Source organism: Etheostoma spectabile, chromosome 8, assembly GCF_008692095.1.
Source record: "Etheostoma spectabile isolate EspeVRDwgs_2016 chromosome 8, UIUC_Espe_1.0, whole genome shotgun sequence".
Lineage (NCBI taxonomy): Eukaryota > Metazoa > Chordata > Actinopteri > Perciformes > Percidae > Etheostoma > Etheostoma spectabile.
In genome coordinates this window covers 34,025,193-34,030,843 of record NC_045740.1, presented here as the reverse complement: position 1 = coordinate 34,030,843, position 5,651 = coordinate 34,025,193, and the positions used below count along the sequence as shown (strand labels likewise).

At 40.4% G+C, this 5,651-nt stretch overlaps 1 long non-coding RNA gene across 1 annotated transcript in view; it reads left to right on the top strand.

Annotated features, from left to right (window-relative positions):
- Window positions 1–5,080: 5,080 nt before the first annotated feature.
- Window positions 5,081–5,651, top strand: part of LOC116694615 (uncharacterized) — a 6,616-nt gene continuing 6,045 nt past the window's right edge. Inside the window, exon 1 of the long non-coding RNA XR_004333225.1 lies at window positions 5,081–5,100. This is a non-coding gene — a long non-coding RNA (uncharacterized LOC116694615). The remainder of the gene's footprint in view (window positions 5,101–5,651) is intronic.

Genomic DNA, 5,651 nt, shown 5'->3' with positions numbered 1-5,651 from the left:
TAGATAGATAGATAGATAGATAGATAGATAGATGGATGGATGGATGGATGGATGGATGGATGGATGGATGGATGGCTTGGCTCGGCTCGCTGTTGTTACCTGGTATTTTTTTGTTAACATTTCCCTCAATAAAAGTGGGATTCTGAGCTCATCGCCATAGTGATGCCGCATGAAACCACCATGACATCACCTTCCAACGCAGCAGGTTATCTCGCTGGATTCTTTAATCAGCAACCAACCAGAGGAACGTCTGTACTTCTGTAATTGACCACGCCACGGTCATTTCTTTTAAATCTGGGTCGAGTGAAAACAGTAAAAAGCAGCTGTTATTGATCATAGCTTGGCTATTTAAAAACGGTTGCTTTGTGCATGATGTCATGCATTGCAATTTCCTCTGACCAATCAACGGTCTGCCGGGATTTAACGCCATCTTGTAGAACTCAAGAAAGTGTTGTTCTGCTGAAATTAATGGAATCCAAAAGATAAAACATTAGTATGCTGTGATAAATGGTGGATTTGTAGTGAGTGTAGACAACAACAAAAAAGGTATGGCACTTGTTAAAACTCATCTGTCATATATTCAATCTCCAGATCTATACAGTGCAGAAAATTACTTTCTTTTTGGCTTAGAAGCAGAGAAATGCATTGTTTCAACGAGGTCCTTCATGCGATTGTAGCCCATCCAGGAGTTTTGGAATCCAGCCTGGAATTACAGTGTCTTTGTACAATGACTCCATAATTATGAATCCAGAGATATAATCCCTCCAGGGTCGGGTCGCGGGGGCAGCAGCTCCAGTAGGGGACCCCAAACTTCCCTTTCCCGAGCCACATCAACCAGCTCCGACTGGGGGATCCCGAGGCGTTCCCAGGCCAGGTTGGAGATATAATCCCTCCACCTAGTCCTGGGTCTTCCCCGGGGCCTCCTCCCAGCTGGACGTGCCTGGAACACCTCCCTAGGGAGGCGCCCAGGAGGCATCCTTACCAGATGCCCAAACCACCTCAACTGGCTCCTTTTGACACAAAGGAGCAGCGGCTCTACTCCGAGCTCCTCTCGGATGACTGAGCTTCTCACCCTATCTCTAAGGGAGACGCCAGCCCCCCTCCTGAGGAAACCAGCCCCCTGAATCTCGTTCTTTCGGTCATGACGTGTGATTTCAATAGATTTCTATTTATAGTCATATAACCATGTGTACATTCATGTGACACCCGGCAGCATACATATCCTGACAGCCCAGACTATCCTGAAAAGAATGATGTGTATAACTTGATTGGTTATCCCAGGGTTAAGATTACACAAACCTTTATACACTAGGAAATGGATGAGATCTTGGAGCCTTTGGAATCCAACTAGGAACATTTTGAATCTACTTACTGAGGTAAGTTTGAGAAGAAACACCTCTCCTGCCAGACTTTCTGCAGGAACCACTGTTTAACACATGCACGGGAACTTTACTAGCAGGCGGTTTACCATCTGATCAACACCAATGGCTTAGAAAACCACAGCAATAAAATACTGGATTTTTTACAGTAGCCAAGTGGAATTTGTTGTGCGTCCCCGAGGCGAAGGTGGAGCGGTGAGAAATGGGATCGATCAAACAGCTGGCTCTCTGAGGAAGCCAAAGTGAACCGCTGGCTACATCTGGCAGCGCTCTGCAACTCGGATCACTGAAGGCTCTCTCCATGTGGAACTGAACATACGGTCAGGCAACGTTGATTAGCTGTGTTACAAACCGGTGCACCACATAGTGTGGTCGCCATTTTGTAGAGGTGTTCCAATTCTCAGTGGCTAATTTCATTCACTATATAGACCACTATGAAATACCCAAAATGCACAGCTAATTTGATAGTTCACACGGGGCACGTTCAATCTTAAAACGGTGTGTTGAACAACAGGCTTTGAGTTATCTCTGGTTTGGTGGGGGTGTCACAGGTGATAGCCAATCAGCAGAGACGGGTCTGGAAACCCCTGGTAAAAAGGCAAAGCGCTTGCGCACACGTGTTCAACTCACCCCGTTTTCGGTTTGAAAAACCGCATTACTATGTTTTGAACGTTGGCGAGGTGTACCCTACATTTTAAACCCGTATACCACAATGCAATGCGGTTGTGTTGGAGAAGAAGCAGAAGGCCCCTGTGGAAACTGAAAAGGAAAAATGGAGGGGGCTTAAGTTTCATATATACAACCTTTAATATTCTTGAGTGCTCGCTTTGATTTAGGGAAGTACTAGAAGTATTGGTAACACTGTACTTGAAGGTATCTACATAAGAGTGACATGACAGTTTCATGACACATGAACCCTGACCATAACCATAACTTGTCATGACAAAACCGAATGCCATTAACTAAAAGAAGTGTGGATGTCAAAAATGACTAATGATTATGGCACATTCATGACAGTGTCATGTCACTCTTACGTAGATACCTTAAAGTAAATTGTATCCAAAGCATTTTGGTTTCAGTTAGTTTACTACTGATATGTTTTCAGTGTAGTGTCAGGAATCTGGTCTGGTCGTTCCCGATATAGTTCACTATTTAATAAACACAGTAGAGGGAATAGTGAGTGAGTGAATGGGTTCCAACAACGCTTTTGACTCAGACAGCCATCAAAGATCAATTTCTTTTTTATTATTTATTCTCTGCAAGTAAAAATCTCTTTTTAAAGTGCATTCGTACAATGTTGAGTTGGCACAAGCAAGGTGTCTTCTCTGTCGTTCCCTGGACATTCTGCCCACCAGTTACTACTGAACACATCGGCCCGGCTCTTCCAGGACCGTCGACAGCTCACTCTGGAGTTATTGACATCAGAAACTATGAATTACAGTTATTAAAAAATATCATCCAATTAGGAAAATGCTTTACGGACGTACTATGACATCATCAGATTGTAACACATCGTCAGTCAGTTGATTCATCCGGGTCATCCCTGCAGAGCTCTGCTCAGCCTTACAGTTGCTTTCCAATGATCGCTGAATCCTTTTTTGTAATCTCAGGATAACTAATGGTTTCTCTTAATCATTACTGAACAATGCATGAGAGCACACTATGCAAATTATCTCCAAATACCAGACATAAGGCAGTTACTACCTAATGTCGGAATTGTGAATGTTTGTATCGGATGATTTGAAGACTGGTTGGGGTTATGTCAACATCATGAAATACTTATTTTGAGAAAACTAAATTAGTCAGTGATCATGAGAAAATAAGACTAAAGTATGGAAGCTGAGAGCGGACCGTTTTTTGACTAAGTTTTGTAATACAAAGTTATGTTTTCTGTGTGAAGATAATGTGAGAAATCTCTCATACAGAGGAAAGAGAAACCAAAGGGTCTTTTTTTTTGAGGATAACTTAAATAAATATCCCCGTCTTCTCAGAGTAACAGAATAAAAGAGGTTTTCTTGAGGTAAAGGAATATCTAGTTATGGCTGTAAGGGGATAAAGACTTATTCTCCACTTGTTGGAATCACAACCGGGATTGAACGTCAAATTGTCATGACAACAAATGGCCGACACCGCCGCTCTCTGCTTCCATACCGCTGCTCTTGCAAATAAATGGAAATGTTCCATGCATTTCAAAAAATAGACATTTTTCAAAAACTGTTCTTTCAACAAAAAAATAAGCATCAGTTATGACATGACATCAACACTAAAGACATGGAAAATTAACACAAAGTTTACACGCCCAATACAAAAAGAGATTAGGGTCAAACAATAATGCATTTTCTAACTGCAGAAATAGTTTATGGCACAAACATCAGTTTTTAATTTGAAAACATCTTCTGCTGTGTGAGCTAGATCCCCCATGGATCTTCCTCCTTTAGTCACATATTAATAATGGCTTTATGTTTCCCTTGGCTCTATCTCACAATAATGTGCTTCGGTGATTATTTGGCTATTGTCCGTCAAGAATGAACCCAGAAGAAGAAAAGGAATACAAACTGGTCCAGAAAAGAGAAAAAGGCAACGGTAATTCAGTCTGGAGCATAGATACTGCTTGTCTTCGGTCCATAATCCTTAATATCATATCTCGTTCAGCATGTGTTCATCACTGTCATATGCAATTCAAACTTTAGCTATCTGTGCATTCATATTTATAACTACCGTATCCATAAGTTCGGAATTGGGACTGAGATTTTAACAGCAATCTATCTTATGAACCAGAGTATTTCACTCATTATGGCAAAACAATAAGAACTTTCTCATTATGAGAAATCCCATAATTATGATCACATGTAGGATAATTCTGAGGAAGCACCGATCTGATACTGATATCAGGCCGATATTAAGAGCTGGATCAGGTGACACTGGGGCCGAGCTATTCTTTTTTGTTCATTATTTTATTAAATAATTCTGTACATTTGTATCTATGTATTTGTTATATTCAGTATTACAAAGCCCCGCCACATGAAGAAGGATCCCAGTCCCGTTTTCACCAGAAGACTTCTAAAAGAAAATATTAAAAAAGAAGATGCTAAACAAAAATATCAAAGTGAGGAATGTATGGCAATGTGAATATGAACGGGAATGTGTTTCATTTCCTCTGCACCTAATGTGTGTTAATATGTATAAAACGTACAGAAAATAATAATGCATTTAATAAGAACCTAAGAACAAAATATGAATATAACGTAAAAAGGGTCGGTGTAATAAGCAAATTCAACCTTTTCGTTCAGTATTGATCATAAACGAGTTAAGATGACACCGTATGAATTAATGTGACAGTTTTTGTTTATTATCATTTATGTTGTGCATCTGTGTGATTGAAATAGACTAAACTAAAACTTGTTGATTATTCGTCGGATCAGATCGGTGTGGAAGCGGCTCGGATCGGCACCCAAAGCTCAGGTATCGGGAGTGAAAAAGTCGGACCGCTGCATCCATACGTAAGTCACAAAATATTATATAGAAGTCATAATTGTGAGTTTCTTACGCCTAAACAAAAACAAGAGGGAATGTACAGCGAGGAACATATGAAGCTATATGAAGAATCTGTTTAGGAATTATGGACCGAATACAACCCACAAGTAAAAAAACATGCAAAAAAAGTTGAGCATTCAAAAATACATTCACTGTCCATGAGAAATAAAGAAATATAAAATGTATTGTAATAAACTAACATGGCCCCGTTCCCATGAGTCAGCTGAAATGTCGTCGGCATCAATGAAAGCTAACGGAATTCATGGAAATTATAAGACTTTGAAATCTAAAGGAAACATGTGGGAAACGGTGGTTATATGCGGTGAACCCGTTAGATGACGGCTCTGGAAGAGTTCATCTCAGATATCTCCAGCAGAGAGAGAGACAGGACCAGGGTGGGGTTAGCTACGGGTTAGCCTAGCCTCCAGTCCTTGTGCTAAGCTACATGTAGGCTATCACCACATCTGTCTGTCATGCATGTGCAAGGCTTCCCTGGAGGACGGCAAGCCTGGAGGCCCACCAGGCCTAAACCACTGGGAATTATTATAATATAACTTAATATATTTCAGATTTGGGTTTTTTTTTTTAACCCTTGTGTTGTCTTTCAGTCAAAATTGAAAATCAAACACTTGGCAAAAAATTTAGACTAAAATTAAAGGAATGGATGTTGGATAATCGCAGACTGGAATATGTCAACTTTTACTCACTTCAACTTTTTTCAAATGCTATAAAATTGAA